A 17,669-nucleotide genomic window follows, 5' to 3' on the forward strand; every position below is an offset into this window, starting at 1 on the left:
CATCACAAAAAAGGGCCGGTGGAGTGGCTCAAGGTAGGCCCTGAGTTCAAACCTCAGTACCGAAAAAAGTGAAAAAAAGAATTAGACATTTGGTAGACATTCGGATGCAAGGTGAAGGGGCTGGAGCCCCTGGAGCAGGTGTTGGCCCTGCTCCCCTCTAGGGGAAGAGACCCAAGAGGGAAGAGAGGCGCAATCTTAGGCCTTGGATTTGTGGGAAGATTTGTGGATTTATGGGTGGAATTCACATTCTTTGGAGCTCAGGACTATGGGGTGGGAGGCCGAGAAAAGTCCTCCGCGCCTCCTCGCCCGCACAATCAGGTTGTCCTCTGCGTGTCACTTCCTTACTGAATTTCGTGCTGCTAGACACAGTGCTTCCTACCTGGAGGACTCCCATCCCTCGCCCCGTTCCGCTCTGTGAGGGCAAGATCTACGGTCCCGGACCCGCTCCCCAATCTGGACGTGCGGAGGAGCTTCCTCTCGAGTGTCACCTTTCCCAGGGGATCGGCAATTCCGTGTCACACCCTCGAATGAGACCCGGGTGGAGGCAAGTGGGGACAGGGCTCGTCCAGCTGTCTAGGCCGGCGTGGCCAGCATTCGCTGCGCTCCGGTGCCCTGGATCTGCGACACCGGGCGGCGAGGCTAGTCCTCGGCGCTGGAACCCGGGGCCGCACAGGGCGCCGGCTTGGCAGGGGCTGGGCGCGCGGTCCTCTGCCAAACGCGCGGGGAGCTAGGCGCGGCCCCCTGGCGCTGGCCGGGTGGCGGGCACCGGGCGGGTCCAGGCAGGGGCGGGGCTGTCGCGGTGTCCGAGCCCCGCCCTGGCCCGGCCCGGCCCCGCCCGGGAGCCGCCCGGGACGCAGGGAGCAAGAGGGAGGCCGGGCCCAGCAGCCAGTCGCGCGGCACACCAGCGCGCCCGGGACCGGTAAGTGGCGGGGCAGGGGGTCGGGTCGGTCGGGACTGATCGAGCCGGGCCTTGCGCCCCAACCTCCCCTTAGCGCGTCCCTGGAGATCCGTGTCGCCGAAAGTCTGGGGACCTGGGGAGGCGCGCCAGGCGCGGGGGCGGAGGCCCGCGTAACAGCGTCTGGCGGGAGGGATTTTTAGTTCAAATCCTACGGTCCCCGATGGCTGAGAAATCCCATAGCCTTTCCTCATACTGCTTAGTCGTGTGGCCCCAAGGATCCCCAACACCAGGCAGCGCTCCCCGGGGCCCGGCGCCTCCCTTGTCTCCGCTCTGCTTCCCCTAGGGGCGGCGGGACCTGTCACCGCGACTTGCGCGCTACGTGTCACGGCCTCGGCGGTAGTCACGCCTTTCTGGGGACCACGAGCTCACTGGGTAGTGCCGCAGAGAGCGCGCCATGAGGAGGGGAAGTCCTACCCCGCCGGCGGGTGCAGCTTCGGGCAAGTGGCTCAGACTCCCTGATCCTCCTGCCCACCTGTCTAAAGAAGGGGTGGAGAGGCCAAGGACCGCTTCAGGGCTTGACGCAGCCTTCGATGGATGCTTGCTTCTCTTGGGGTCTTTCAGATCTTTACCAAAAACTCATGAGCAGTGTCCCACACAGCCCAGTGACCCCCCTACTTCAAAATTTGGAGGCAGGGGACTCCAGCCCCGTGTCGGGTGATTACGGATATTATTTTCTCAGTATGGCCCTGAAGCTGTGACCCACCAGGGCAGTGTGAGACGCTTTCCCAGTCTCCTGGTTTCCACTTGCATCTCTGTAGGGTTAACTGCCTCCCACAATTAAGGAGGAGTCTTCAATAGCAGAGGGCTGCTAATGGAAGGGGTGGGGGTAATACTTCCAGGCAAGGGAGTATGTCACAAAGTCACTGTCCCTTCTGAACTTGGCTGCACAGCCTCTTTCATCCACTGAGAGAAAACTGGTCCAGAGAAGGGGAGTGATCTGCTCAAGGTCGCACAGCTAGGAAAAGAACCTGGCTGTCTTGAAGGACTTGACTTTGCCTCCTGCGCAGCCAGGGAAGCCAACAGCCCACAGGGTTCAGGAGCTGGGAGTAGGAGGAGCTCATCGGTGCCAACAGGCTGTTTTGCTCAGTTTCCTGTTAACTGTGCCCCAGTGGGAGTCCAACACATGTGGGTCTGCGAATTCCTCAGGCAGGACAACACTGCCTGCTGACAGCTGCAGCTGTGCCAAGCCTGCTCTCTCCCAGTCAGAGAGGCCCCTCTGGGGGTGGCTGAGCGGGAATTGGGCTGGGAAGTCTTATTTCTGCTTTTCTTGCTGGGGGTCCTGAGGAGAAGGCTGGTGGTATAGAAGGGCCTGCATGAGAATCCGGATTCAGATTTCTGCCTCAGGGTGCATGCAGGCTGGCATCTGGCCCTGCAGGTGCCCACAGGGTGTGGAGCAACTTCTTTCTCCATGGCAACAACCCTCCAGCCTTAAGCTTTCCTTACTCTCCAGCAGCTGTGTGCCTGGCTGGACCTGGACAGCCCCTTTACCTGGTGATGCAGAGACCTGGGTGGGAGCTGCTGGGGAGTCCTAGCTTGGCTGCTCTGGGGAAAGAGACTGAGCAGGTCCAGCATGGCCTCCGTAGGATCGACCATGTAGGCTCCAGGAATTTAGAGGCAATTAGGGCCTCCTGTGTTGCCCAGCTATTAGGAATGGGGGTGGGTAAGTCAGATTACCTTTGCCCAGTTCTGCCTTGGCTTTGCCCAGCTAAGCAGGCCTTGGGAAAGTTCTTTCAAGTGTCAGAGTTTCAGAGTCCTTCCCCATGAAAAGGGGGAGTACCTCTGGCACTTGTCATAGGGTGCCATGAACATTAAGTGGGATATTCCATGAACAGCGTTTTGTACGGTACCAGATGTAGCTTAGGTGAGCAGCTGTCACATTTGGGGTGTTGCAGCCTGATTGGTAATCCTGGGTTCCCCGTGCTCTGCCCCTTCCCTCGCTGTCTTGATTTCCCCATGTCTGGATTGGTAGGTGGTCCTGGATCACCTCCCTTAGGGTTCTTTGAGCATTGAAAGCTGGTCCTTGACTGCCAGGAGGGAGAGAATGCAGAGAGGAACCCAGAGGGACTCAGATGTGGCATGTCTCTCACCCCTCACTGCAGTGATCCTGGAAGGGGGTAAGGCTGCCATTGCTGGCCCACTTGCAGATGAGGAAACTAACAGCCAATGACAGTTCAGGATTTGAACTCAAGGCCTTTGGCTTGATACTCTGCATTACACACACAGCCTGTCTTAGACAATCCAAGGGCAATGTTATACATGAATCATCAGGAAAAGAGCACAGATCAGGTGGGATCCCAGTCATCATTAAGTCATTGCTGGGAAAAAAAAAAGAAGGAGAAAATGGACTCTGAACATTTATTTTCCTGTAACGTCTGTAAGCTCTTGGCACCAAGACAGGACCCAACAGGAGCAGACAGAAGAGAAGTGTCTGCTGCCACTCCCGCCATCCCAGTGTCTCAGCTTTGGGGCTTAGTGACCATGCCTGGGGCTGGGCAGCTAGGCAGCAGATGGGGACTTGTCCCCATAGCCTAAGGCCTGATTTTGTCATCTATAAAGTAGTGATACCACCTCCATTTTAGTGATGCTGAGGGGATGACGAGGTAACTGGAGAGCAAGGCTTAGCAGAGTGCCCAGCGTGGGGTCATGGTTTGGGTTCTTCTTCATCCTCCTCCCGTCATTCATTGCCACAACCGAGAGCTCCTAGGCCACTCTGTGTCCAGATTCCCAGCTGCAGGTTGGGCATGGGAGACCCAAGCATTTCCAAATGCACAGAAAATCCCAGCAGAAAGCTACCAAGGAAATGAGCTTGCTGACAATGAGTTGTCCAGGGATATACACCTAAGAAGTAAGGGACGGCAAGAGGGCCAGAATAAAAGTCAAGTATCACCACCAGGGAGGAGGAAGGATGACAAGCATTGCAAGGATGGGTGGGGGGGCAGTCATGAAGGAAGTCACTTTGTAATTATTTAAGTACATGTATATTTTCTACATAGATTCTGTTTTGTAAATTTAAGAACTTTTTTCCTTTTTCTTTTGGTTTTATGAGAGAGGGTATCACAATGTAGCTAGCCCAGACAGATCTTGAAAGCTCCTTTTGCCTCAGCCCCCCAGGTGCTGGACTTGCAGGTGTGTTCTGCCATGCCCAGCTCAAGCAGGTTTATAAATGAAAAAGGCCAGGGAGTATTAATGCAAAATCAATGTGACTGTCCTGGGGGAGATGATCAAAGAGAAGCTTGTTTTGCTCTCAGTAGCATCCGTTCTCTTCTGTGTCTTCAGTCCTGGAGAGACCTTGTGGGTATTACATTTAAATATCTTTATGCTTCATCATTTACAAATAGAAGATACACATTCCATTATATCAAATCCTACATAGTACAAGTAACATTAAAAGACAGTATATGAAACACATTCAGAAAGTCTCTTAGAAAATCAGACTCTTCCATTGAAATGTTAATCTGATAGGATTTAAAAAATTAACAGGAGGTCTCTTTATTTGGGAGCCATAATCTCCCTCTTTACAAATCATACAAGAAGATGACATTAATTAACAATCTAGGATTTTAGATTGTCAGCATCTGAAAGTCCTGGCCTAATGATTTTGACTTCTGAATCATAAAATAGTGAAATGTTTGAGCTGGGTGGAACCTCGGGTCACCTGGACCAGTCCGCTGATTTAACAACCGAGAGAAACACCCCAGCCAAGGTCAACATGTGACCTACTTCAGCTGTTCACCCTGCTTGCCACACCTGTGTGTGACTCTCAGGAGGACACCACTGCCAGACCTGTGGCCGCAGTCTTGAGCACAGGTAGGGAGAGAGACAGGTGGAATACCTGAGAGCAAGCTGACTCGATCATTTCATTTAAAACAGTCAGAGGGCCCTGCAGTGGACAGCGTGACCACGCTCTTCTGCAACCTAGAAACAGAAATGTCAGCAAAGGATATGCACAGCCCTGCTTAGAATCTCCATTCCTACTCCTGCTGTTAGGAGAAATCTCTTTCTGATCCTGCTGGATAGATTCATGCCCCCCACCCCCCATGGTTTTCCCTTGGGGAAACAGGTTCAGAGAAGTGAGGCTTTGCCCCAAGTCACACGACAGGTAAGGATGGAGCAAGAGTTTCACCTCGATCAAGAACTGAAAAGATGAGATACTTCTGTTTTCAGCATGCTGCGTTGTGAACATGTTTCTCATTCCTTAGAAACTGAAACTTCAGGCAGCCAACCAGAGCCCAGCCTGGGCGGACCACGGGAAATAGTCTTGTAGTAAACAGTTGGACTGCTTCCTGGAAGCTGTCAGGCTCAGGGAGGTGCTAAAGGTGACAGCTCTGGCCCAGCCATGCTGCCTTCTTGCATGGAGCTTGCTGTCTGTGGACCGGGGAATGGGGGGAGTCCGGCTTGTTTTTGTCTTGGTGCTTTTGGCACACAATTTGATTCCTTGACACCTGCGCTCTGCTTGGATCACAGATGTTCTTCCCTCCTCCTGCAGAGGTACCTCAACCACCAGCAGGACCCAGAGGGACAAGTTTTCCAGGACCATTGGCTCCAGCTAGTGGTTTTACTGATGCAGAGCTATTGTTTCTTGACAGTGTGCTCACCCGGCAGTGGGGACCTGCACCTAGGTTCCAGACCTGTGCTATGGTCAGTCACCATGAATTTGTCTTCTGTCTAACAGGGCTGGTGGAACCTTTCCAGAGGGCAGAGTTTATTCCAGGACCTAATGAGAGAGAACCTGATACAGGTAAGGTAACTTTCATAGACATGGAAACCTTAATAAAGGTGCTGGGAGAAATTGTGTGTGGGTGTTCCACAGTACAGGTTGAATGTCCCTTATCTAAAATGCTTGGAGCCAGAAGCTTTTCAGATTTGGGAGTGAATGCATATATACAATGAAATAATTAGAAAACTTGAGTCCCAAGACTAGCCAGGAAACTCATTTAAAATATACCTTTTACATGTGGCCTGAAGGTCATACAATATTTGTAGTAGGCCTGCAGTTTGACTAAGACCCAGCACAAGAGGCCAGGTATTTAATTTCTACCGTGGCATCAGTGCCCACGGAGTTTTGATCATTTCAGATTGGGGATGCTCAACCTGTATTTACAGCTGCAGTGGAGAAAACAGGAGAATGTCAGGTGACCTCGACAAGCCTACAGGTTATATATGGGAAAACTAAGTCTCCACAAGCAGAAATGACTGGTCCTAATCTTGCCAGTGCCTCTGGGTTGAGATGGATCTCCTGACTCCTAGGTCAGTGCTCCTTCTTTTACAGCCTCCTTCCACAGAAGTCTGTGTCCTTCCTTGTTCCTGGTGGTGTGACCTTATAGCTACATGAAGATGGGAAGGCTGGTTGTCCAGGTTATGTCGAGTGGTCATCACCAAGCTGGAGGTGGTTGGACTCTAATTAAGCCTGGAGTTTTATTTGAGACCTGAAAAGGGCTGCGTCCCTCCCAAGTGACATTTGCTGGAATAATACTGCAGGCTGACTCACAGGGTCAGCCTCTTTCTTTGTGATGGGAGGGGCCCGCGTTGACCTTCACCAGACTAGTCTCAATTTCCTGCTCATTAAATTGGGAGGTTGAAATTTAGATCACTAAAGTTCCTTGAAGTCTAGGTGTTTTCTCATTTTGTAGTCTGGCAGTAGGTGTTTGGGGACTTGAGTGTGACTCCTGCATCTGTCTACCCACCCAGGAGGTACAGATCACTTAGGCAGATGACTCTCTGCTTATCCACCTTGCTCTGAGGGCTAAGTCTCGAGTCCCCATCTGCCTAACTTTCTGCAGTCTAGGCTACCTCTGAGTCCTATGAAGCCCCAAAGTCACCTTGACCATTCCCACCTCCCCACCTGTGCTCAGGTGGTTCATCTGTCAGCAGTCCCTCCCCCACTCCTCCCCACCAATGCCCTCACCTCCTAGAAGATTCCACACGATGGGTAACTTCTGTTTTTCTGCTCTCCTGGCACTTAGCCACTAACATTGGGGTCCAATTACCCACGTGCTTATTACCTTCATCCTAGCCTAGTTTCTCCCAGCCCAGAGAGAGGTGGTTATTCTTATTGCTATTTGATCAAAGGACTTTAAACATTAAAATAGGACCTGACAAGTGTTAGGGAAACAGAAGCTCTCAACACTATGGAACAAAGTAGACTGACCCTAATATCTCCAGGACACAGGACAAAAATGAGTGCCAGTCAAGACCCAAGGCAAGGTGTGGCACCTGTTGTCTCCCTTCTCATCAGCAAGCTCTCTGGAGGACCAGTCCTGGCCTGTGAGAATGCCTTGACCTCCCTTAATTTCCCAATTGTCACTTGAGCCGCCATGCTCTTCTCCCCTGCCCCCTTGCCCACTCCCATCCAGCCCTCCCCTCTACTGAGTGAGCTGCCCCCAGGCTCTGATCAGATCAGCTCACTCACCCAGCCCTGGAGGGATCTTCCAGCCTGCACAATAGCACCAGTCCCACCCCTGCCACTAAGCCTGTTTCATTGTCTCCCTAGCATTTACCATAATCCTACATTATGTAAGTTACTTATTTGAGGATGTGTAAATACTGTATGGGCAGGGATTTTGTCTGTCCCCAGCCAGGGTAGCTGCTCAATACATAAAATCCTCCCTTGATGTTTGTGGGGGATTGGCTCAGGACCTCCTCCACCTCCCCCAGATACCAAGGCCCTTCTATAAAATGCATCCTAAACATCCCTCCTATATTCTTGCTTTATAAGGTTTTTTTTTTTTTTCTCTCTCTCTCATCTCTTTTTGAGACAGGGTCTTACTATGTAGCCCCAGCTGGCCTTGAACTTGCCATCATCCTGCCTCAGCCTCCTGAGCTCTAGGATTAAAAGCATCAACCATAAGCCACCATGCTCGACTTTCCTGTATACCTTAAATTATCTCTACTTTACTTACAGCATCTGATAAAATGTAAATGCTGCATAAATTGTTGTTGAACATACTGTTTATGGAATAAGGAAAAAAAGTCTGTTTACTACAAATGCAATCTTCTCCCCATGGTTGCAGACACAGGGTTCACATGTTTATGGAGTGCATGTGTGATAAGCAAAAGAATGATGAATACAGTGATGGGCAGACTGCTTGCTCCGTGCATCATGACAGCCAGCATCTACTGGGCACTTGCTGAATGCCAGCATTGTTGCAAGTGCACTTTCTCTCTATCCTCACAACAGCTCTGACATTATTCGCATTTGACAGAGAGGTTAAATAACCTTGCCCACAGCCACCTAACGTATCAGTGGAATTGGGGACTGAATTCAGGTCGCCTGATTCCAGACCTCAGGCAGGTAATCACCAGGCTCCAGTTGGAGCCTCATACAGGGAGTAGAAGTGCAGAGGCTCACCTAGAACTCAGCCTCCCAGCCAGGCATCTTTCTCTGCAACCCCATTGCCAGGCCATTCCTCAAAGGAAATCCTTTCTGTGCAACCAATGTCATGTTGCCAGACAATGTCAAAGATTTGCCAGAGCCAAGGCCCACCCTGGAGCACCCACCCATCTCTGCCCACGCCCTTTTTGCCCAAGGAACTCCATCTGTGACTTGTTCACTAGCTATTGAGGCTTGGTGACCGCAGGCTAATGGTTGTAAATGGCACATGAGCCAGCAGGGGCTGCCAGGGTCAACTGTCATTTGTCCAGCACCAGGCAGCGAGCCAGCCTGGCTTATATAATTTGCCTGTTTATCTGTTTGTGGATTTCATGCTTAACTTTGCTCAGAAAAAACCTTAGAAAATGGTTTCTTTCTTTCTTTTTCTCTTTTCTTAAAAAAGGTCTGTCTTGAATCTTCTCTTATTGCTTCCCTCTGAGTAAAACCACAGAGATGCCAGGGAGGAGTGCCCAGGCATCATGGGCACAGTCTTTTCTCCTGTGAGGAGGAGAGAGGATGGCCCATGAGTTCCTGTGTTTGTCCTTTACAGGAAGCAGTGGGGTTAGTCACTCAGCTCTTAGCTGGAACCAACACTGGTTTGGGAGCCACAGTTAGTGACTGGGATCTGGGGCCTTCCGCCTGGTAACCCGTGTGTGTTGGGCAATCACATTCCTTCAATGTACTGACACTGAGATGGACACCCAGTAGAAGATGCCAGGAACACATCCCTGCCCCATGGGCGTGCTCTAATGGGTGACATGGGTGCTGTCAACACAGGCCCATCCTAGCTAGCCATGGCCTAGAGATAAGGAGCTCAGAGGGCTGGGAGGGGCACCAAGAAGGACCTTTTGATATATTTTTTTAAGATGGGGTCTCACTATATTGTCCAGGCTGATCTCAGACTTGTGTTCTGAGTAGCTGAGGCTACAGGTGCATACCACCATATCCATCTTGGGAAAAACCTTTCATTTTGCCCAGAGTCACAATCTTACTGGGCTTCAATTCCCTTCTGTGTGAAGTAGGGTGAGCAAAGTGCTACCCTTGACAACTTGCTGGATCTACGTGAGCATGCGCTGTGATAGGCATCAGTGTCAGCAGGGTTGTTAGTTGACTCCACAGAGCATAGTGCCACTTGGGCCATCTCACTTCCTGTGCACAGCACAGGTAGATTTTTCTACTTTGCCGGTTTCTCTCTGTTCCTGAGACTGAAGTACAGTCAGTCAGAGACAGACCTGGGTGAGGACCCTGGTTCTGCCACCTGTGGTATGAACTTGGCTGTCATGTACTCCCTACAGGCTGGTAACTCACCTATCAAAGTGGTGGCCACACCTTCCCTGCAGAGTGCTGCCAGAGTCAGCTGAGACAGCAGAGTGGAGTCCTAGCACAGCCTCTGGGGACACTCCCCATTTCCTCAGTGCTCCAGCTGAGGAGGCAACTGTGATCATGTGGACCACTTGGCAGGAAGCTTGGCACTTCCGTACCCTCCACCCCCAGCACTTGCCAGGAGTTGAATCTGCACAGCTGCTGATGAGTCAGCCTTGAGCTTGGGTGCCCTCGGTCCCCAGGGCCTCTGCCTCGGCAGGTCAGGGAGGCATATGCCAGGCCTGTGTTCACGTGAAGAGACAGCGTTCCTGTTAAAGTGATGCTGGGTGAGGTGGTGCACTCAGGAAGCTGAAGCGGGATATTGAAAGGTAGAGGCCAGCTTGGGCTACATAGCTGGACCCTGTCTCAAAAAAAAAGAAAGGACCTAGCTGGGTGCTGGTGGCTCACACCTAGAATCCAAGCTACTCAGGCAGCAGAGATCAGGAGGATGGTGGTTTGAAGCCAGCCATGGGCAAATAGTTCTCAAGACGCTATCTTGAAAACACCCAACACAAATAAGGGCTGGTGTAGTGACTCAAGTGGTAGAGTGCCTGCCTAGGCGGATGAAGCAATGAGTTCAAACCCCAGTGCCACCAAAGAAAGAAAGAAAGAAAGGGTGTATACGATTCAGGCCATGTACCTTGGTCACCTTTGTCTTTCTAAGGTACCAGTCATCTCCAGAGGACCAATACAACTTTCTCCTATAGAATTAATTTGGGGTGAGGGCTATGTCCCCACACTTGGACCTGTGGCCTAATTCCCAACCCTGAGCCTCAGAGTCCTCCTCAGTACAGTGTGGGGTTAGATCTCTCAGAGTTTGGGCCTGGGCCTCTAATGACTGGCAGGATGAATTGGCTGTGTGAGCTCAGAGCACAGAATGACTGTCACTCCCTCTGTCTTCCTCCTTACCTCACCTTTTACTTGTTCTTTTAATCCTTCTGATCTTAGTGTGCTAGGCTCCAGTGTCAAGCAGTTATATTAGAAATCTACTTAACCTGCATCTTTCAGCAGCTCTGCAACACCTGTCCCCCACCCCCCACCCCGTCTCCCCCTCCCCTCAGTGAGCAGGCCTCCTGTGCAAACCAGTGACGGTATCCGCATAGAATTAGATAAGCACCGTTTATATTCACCATATTTATATATGGCGACTGATCCTCAATATGGTTTTTTATTTAAGGTAAAGATTTAAAAAAAAAAAAAGTCTCCTTTTTAAGGCCAGACGTGGTGTCACATGCCAATAATCCCAGGTTACTAGTGAGGCAGAGGAAGGAATATCTTGGTCCAAGATCAGCCTGGGCAACTGTTTAAGACTCTACCTAAAAAGCAAACTGAAAAAAAGAAAAAGGACTGGAAGCACGGCTCAAGTGGTAGAGTGATTGTCTAGCAAGCCTGAGGTCCTGAGTTCGATCCCTAGTGTCACAAAGAAAAACATTTCTTTAAAAAGTAAATTTAGGTTTAAATGAATAGAATGAAAAAACTAATTGGAATAAATAATAGTTCAGATATGGCTAAAATCATGACCATGGTGAACAAGTGTCCAAAGCGTGTGAAAAATACAGAGCTAGATGACGTCAAAGAGGGCTTCTGGCCCCAGCAGCATCCTGACAGATCCGAGGGATGCTCACCTGGGGTTGCCTCACAGGATCCCCCAACACCCAGGACTGTTGGCACTAGCAGAGACCCCAGGTTGGCAGGTGGGTTGACTGCGTGCACACAAAAGTTTTCCCTGTCTGGTTGCATACAGCCAGGCCTTCAGAGCCATGCAGCTGGAGTCTCTCCATTCTTTCCCACCTTCCCCAGCCCATAGGGCAGCCTGAGAAGCTCTTGCCACTGTCAGCCTTCTTTTTCTGGAGTCCACATCGCCACAGAAACTTGGTCGAAGCATCGTTACAGGACCTTGGTGCCCTCAGGTGCCCACCTGGCTCCCTCACTTGTCCATAGGCAAACCCCTCATGGAGGAAAGCGAGAAGTCCCAAGTTCCAGGGCAGGAGCTGGTCCTACTGGCTCCCAAGCCAGCTGTCTTAGGTGGAGAAGGGCCCCCAGTCCCACCCTGGTCTATAAGGACACAGGTACAGTCCCTGCCTGGTGTCAGCTAGGGGGTTCTGCTGGTGTACAGGAGTACTTGCTTCGATCATGGGAAGGTTGCAGGGCTCCGACCATCTCTGAATGGTCTGGTGATCGGCACTACTGTGCCAGGGAAGGTGGAAACCAATCAGGTCTGGCAGTGATTAGACACTGTCTTGGAGTGCACGGGCAGGTGCACCCAACAGAACAACCTGCAAGGACCTGCAGGGACCTCAGCTGAGAGCCAAGCACCTGTGAGGAGGGAAATTCCAGAGGAAAACCCTGATGAGAACAGAACCCATACTTGGAAAGCTTTGCCCACCTGCCCAGCTCATTCTGGAGCAGGGAATTGCACCTGGGTTTGCAGAAGGGAATAGTTTAGAATCTTCTAGAACCTCGGACTGGAGGAGCACTGTGCTGGCAGGTGGAAGAGGGAGCTTCCTCTGGCTAATAGAGAGCATCTCCTCAGAGCTTCTAGAATAGGGGGAGGAGTAGCACACTGATTTAAAGGGTCAAACATGAATATGTTTTGGCTTTCTATCATACAAGAAAGCAGCCACAGACACTGGTAAACCAGTGGCTATCAGTCATGTTCCAATAAAACTTCATGGACTCTGGAGGTTGACTTTCATATCATTTGCAGGTGTCACAAAATATTCATCTTCTGATTGTTTTTCAGCCATTTAAAAATATGAAAATGATTCTTAGCTGAAGAGCTGTACAGAAACAGGAAGTGGGCAGTGATCGGTAGCCCCCTGTTCCAGGTGAGGCGATCTCTGCTGATTTGAACCATGGTGGTCATGATTTCAGTTCTTAAAAACGTAGTTCTGAGAAACATCTCAGCTTTGTGTCTGCTGATTAAAACAGAACCTAGTGTGAACTAATTTGGTCAGTCATTCAGCAAATATTCAGTTCTCTCCACACCGTGCCCTTGTGGGGCCCTGTGGGAGATTACAGCTAGAGGATCTGGGAGCTTGCTGGTGGGACTAATTTAATCACCAGCATCCTCCCTGTCGGGATGGAGCTCTTGTAACCCCTCTCTGCTGTACTTCACTTTCTCAAGCAGATCGGCATCATTTGGGGGACCTCACAGGCCTCCAGCTGCTTGGGGTGACACCAGGCTGAGAGTTTTCTGTGAACATCGTTGGGAGGAACCTTGTTGCTCCCCCCACCCCCACCAGAGCGCTAGGCTAGAAGCTCCAGCATTTGGGGAAGACTTCAAGTTTTTCTGTGTCTTTATAGGACTAGTAGGGAAGGCTCTAGAAGGTTCTGGAGACAGGGTTCTGGGGTAGCCTCTTTAAAGAATGGAATCCTCAGAGTCTTGTGAAACAAATGCTGGAGGTGAATGTGTTTTCCTGACCTGTTTTCGGATGTGGTTTTTGTCCTTGTTTGTTGCTTCTTTTTGGCCACACTTGTGTGTGTGTGTGTGTGTCCATGTGCACTGGGCACCACCATGGGTCTCACTCTACACAAAGGCAGCTGAGGAGGAGGCCTGGCCTTTGTTGTGGATGCCTCAGGAGATGAAACTCAGGCAAGGAGGACCATTCTAGATCAGAGAGCTAGGCAGCTAGCTGCCTTTAGGAGCCAACTGGGGCGAGCCAGGGTTTCCTGCAACCCTGGTCCTCCTCTGAAGACTGTTTCTAAGACAGGGGCCCCTCAGGTGTTGGCCTGCCATCCCATCTGTAGCCAGAAGCAAGCCTCTCTCGTGGTTCTCCTAAGAAATGCTGCTGGGACCCTGGCTGGCTCTGAGCACACAGGCCATGGGGCCTGTGAGTGACTGAGAGGGTGGGGAAAGGGAACCATGAGTGGGGAAGGGGACATGTGGGTAGAAGCAGGTGATCACCTCTACTTAGTTTGCCCAAGACTGAGGAGTTTCCTGGGGTTTATGACTTTCAGGACTAAAACCTAAAAAGTGTCTGGCATTCCAAGACAGATTGGTCATCCCAGGTCATGCCTGCCACCCCGACAGTGGGGGTCAGCCCTGTGTCTTTGACTCTGGGGGTGGACAATAGGATCATCAGTGGGTGTGTGAGGCAGGTGTCCCTCTCCTGAGCCTTGGTGCTCCCACCCCCATGCTCCCAGAGCCTGTGTGTCCCCCATAAGTCTGTGAACACACAGACTCCCTTGTCATGGGGCCAGCCCCTGCCTGCTCCAGGCCTCAGAGTGTTCGGTAAATACTGTGGTCTGAGTGTACGCGGCTGGAAGGTCTTTTCCTCCCTTTTTTCTTTGCGGGGGACAGTAGACTTCCATGCAAATGCATGCTTTGCAAATGTCCCTCCCCCTTCTGAAAGCCACCTCCCCTCCTTTGTCCTACTCCGTTGTCCTTTGAACTAAGTCACCTCCTCTGTGCCTCCTCCCTTGACTGCCCATGAAGAGAGCCCACTCCACTCCACGTCACCTTTGTTTCTTTGTTTATGTATCTTTCTCCCCATACAAGGAGCAGCTGAAGGGGGAAAGGGTCCCCAGCTAGGGGAGGGTCCCCAGCTAGTACTTTCTGTGCTCAGTGGGGCGCCTGGAGGCCTGGTAAAGGTGTCCTGAAGGAATGAATGGGTGCTGAAAGTACAGAGCAGAGATTTGTCTGTCCACTCACCGACTCCTCCATGAGGGCCTACTGTGTGCCAGGCACTGTCCTGGGCAGAGGGGCACCATGATGGACAAGACTGGAAAAGTTGTGGCTGTGATGACATTCTAGAAGGTGCTAGCATCATCCAGCCAATGAGCGAGCAAATAAGGAAGCAGGAGTATGTCAGAGGTCGCATGTGTTCTGAAGAGCATGTAGGAAAGGGGAGTCCTGGGGCTGGCCAGCTGCTTGCAGTCACCTTCCCTGGGTGGTGACTGTTTAGTGTTGGGGACCTTGGCATTTGCCTTTCATGCAAATCATGTGAACCATCTGTCACTTCCGGGAATCCATGAAAGCTGCATTGTCTGAGAGGAGGGAGAAAACACCTTAGAAAGCCAAGTGAGGTTTGTGCTCGGCATGGGAAACCCTGTGCATGTACATGAGTGGGTATACACACATGCACACACGTGTGTGTACAAACATCGGGTTCCTGTGCTGACCACCCTCTGCAGTGGCTGCCCCAGGGAGGGTCCGAGGCTCTTTTGAGGGCAGAGGAAGGCCCCAGTCCCTCCAGTGGAAAAGGCCTTCAAGCTCCTTGTCTCCACTGAGCAGCAGGTTGGCAGGAGGGAGGATGGCAGTGTAGTGAGGACCAGGGAGGCCTGGTCAGCTCCTGAGTCAGCCCTGCACAGAGCCATGGACAGGAGCTCGGCCTCAGACGCAGGCCTCCGGGAGGGAGGGAGGCAGGCAGCCTCCTCCTGCTTGCAAGGATCCCAGAAGGTGCCTCCTCTGTTGCCTGGGGGTAGGTCCCAGGTAGGGTTTGGGAGTCCAAGGGTGAACCCCCTAGCCTCCACAGGAGCCCCTCTGCCCAGGGGCCACGGGGAGCAGAGGGAGGAAAGTCTGCCCCCAGGTGGGTGTCCTTGGCCTCACACAGGCGCATCATAAATCTGGCGTCTGGAAACCCTGGCAAGAACAGGCACGTCCTAATTATAATCTGTTAATGATCGTCATATGTGGACTCGGGGGAGGAGGTGACTCTCAGGAGAAGGTCTTGGTGCTCTGAAGTTTCTGCCTGTAGTGAGTCAAAAGAGAGACCCTTCCAGGTGGCTCTGTGTATGTCACTTTGCAGCACCAGCAAAATGGGGAGGATTGAAAACCCCTTGGATTCTGCTAAGAGACTGTGGGGAGGTCGAGGGAGCAGGGTTACTTGCTGTGTGTCCTTGACCAGGTTATTTAACTCTGAACCTAATCTCAACTTCTTTATCTATAAAAAGAAGTAAATCATTCCTATGTAGCAGTGAGTAGGAAGACTCAGTAAGCTGATGTGTACCAGTGCCTAACACTGTGCTGTGAACCTACCCTCCAATCCCCCACTGAAAAATCCTGAAAGGCTTCCTGGAGGCAGTGATGGTAGAATTGTCAGGTGAATGTGGCCAGGCAGAGAACAGGGTGTTAAGCTGGAGAAAACAGGCAGGGGAGAAACCAGGAGCCATAGTGGCTGCTGCAGGCAGAGGAGGTGGTATGAAGGAGATGAGGCAGAGGTGGAGGGAGGTAGGCTTTGTTCCACTGAGCAACCTGGACTTTCTGGAGTGGGGGTGGTGACACTCTGGAAGGTTTAAGAAAGGTCCCGAGCCCTTGATGCTGCTTTCTCCTGAGAGTGGACTCTGGTGTCCCTGCCTGCTACATGCTGGAAGATTTCCTGAGGAACAAGTGGAATCAACCCCGTGGAACCCCTGCCTTCCCCGCGCTGGGCCTCCCTCACCTTGTTTCTGTTCCATAGACCCAGGGACAGCCAGATCTGGGGTGCCTGTGATGCAGAGGTGGGGTCTCCTGTGTCCCCACTCAGTGTCAGACTCTCTGCATGCTTTTGGTGCCACTGTCATCTTCATCTTACAAACAAGGAACCTGAGGAACAGAGAGTTCCATGAATTTGCTGAGGTCACACAGCTAGTAGATGGAGAAGCTAAATCAGTCTCAGACTGTCTGTCCATTTTTTATGAAGTAGGTGGTGAGTGTCAGACTTGATGCCCATGGTAACTCATTCTGAAAGTCTATAGGACCTATGAAGTCTTAATTTGTTACCAGAAGGTAGCTTCTTAAAAACAACCTGTTCCTACCACCGTAAGGAAATTGATTTTTTTTTTTTTTTGGTGACACTGTGGTTTGAACTCAGGGCCTCATGCTCACTAGACAGATACTCTACCACTTGGGCCACACCGCCAGCCCTTTGTGTGTTTGTGTGTGTGTGATGGGTTTTTTCGTGATAGGGTCTTGCAAACTATTTTGCTGGGGGCTGGCCTCAAATACTGATCCTCCTGGCCTCTGCCTCCTGAATAGCTAAGATTATAGGCATGAGCCATTGGCTTCCGACAGGAAATTGAATTTCAAGAACTTGTATTTTTTCATCTTCCTTTCAATCTCCATTTTTTTGACATAGTTTTTACAATAATTTGCACAGTAGGGTTTGGTAACAGGCCCACTGGCTAAATGCCTCCTGTTTTTTGTCAATCAAGTGCTGTTGGAACACACCTTGCTCATTTATTTATCATCAGTGTCTGTTTTCATACTGCTACAACAGGTTTGAGGAGTTGTGACAGAGACCGTGCGAGTCATATAGTTGTAGTTACTGTCTGAGCCTTTCTAGGAAAAGTTTGCCTGCGCCTGGTATAGAGTGTGCAGTGTTGTTTTGTCTTGTTTCTTTTAGATAGCGTCTCAGATAGTAGCTCAGGCTGGCCTGGAACTCATAATCCTCCTGCCTCTGCCTCCTGAGGGCTGGGATTACAGATGTGTGCCACCGTTCCTGGCTTAAGTACACAGTGTTACAACATGCACTTTCCCTTCAGCCACAGCCTTAACCCAAGGTTTTTTTTTTTTACTCATATGTGCATACAATGCTTGGGTCATTTCTCCCCCTTGCCCCCGCCCCCTCCCTCTCCCCCCTACCCCCTCAATACCCGGCAGAAACTATTTTGCCCTTATCTCTAATTTTGTTGTAGAGAGAATATAAGCCATAATAGGAAGGAACAAGGGTTTTTGCTGGTTGAGATAAGGATAGCTATACAGGAAATTGACTCACATTGATTTCCTGTGTGTGTGTGTTACCTTCTAGGTTAATTCTTTTTGATCTAACCTTTTCTCTAGTTCCTGGTCCCCTTTTCCTATTGGCCTCAGTTGCTTTTAAGGTATCTGCTTTAGTTTCTCTGCATTAAGGGCAACAAATGCTAGCTAAATTTTTAGGTGTCTTACCTATCCTCACCCCTCCCTTGTGTGCTCTCGCTTTTATCATGTGCTCAAAGTCCAATCCCTTTGTTGTGTTTGCCCTTGATCTAATGTCCCACATATGAGAGAGAACATACGAT

General features: G+C 50.9%; 1 protein-coding gene across 7 annotated transcripts in view; it reads left to right on the forward strand.

Moving 5' to 3' along the window:
• The first annotated feature begins 793 nt into the window (after positions 1-793).
• The window catches only part of Syne3 (spectrin repeat containing nuclear envelope family member 3), an 84,834-nt gene continuing 67,958 nt past the window's right edge, over positions 794-17,669 (forward strand). For 4 of the 7 annotated variants that reach the window (XM_074067207.1, XM_074067208.1, XM_074067204.1 and 1 more), the window contains exons 1-2: positions 794-919; positions 5,631-5,696. The gene's annotated coding sequence lies outside the window, so the exon portion shown is untranslated. Of the gene's footprint in view, positions 920-985; positions 4,766-4,797; positions 5,447-5,630; positions 5,697-17,669 lie in introns of those variants that run through there. The other 3 variants (XM_074067206.1, XM_074067209.1, XM_074067205.1) reach the window with 3 other exon arrangements.

This window comes from Castor canadensis, chromosome 3, assembly GCF_047511655.1.
Source record: "Castor canadensis chromosome 3, mCasCan1.hap1v2, whole genome shotgun sequence".
Taxonomy (NCBI): Eukaryota; Metazoa; Chordata; class Mammalia; order Rodentia; family Castoridae; genus Castor; species Castor canadensis.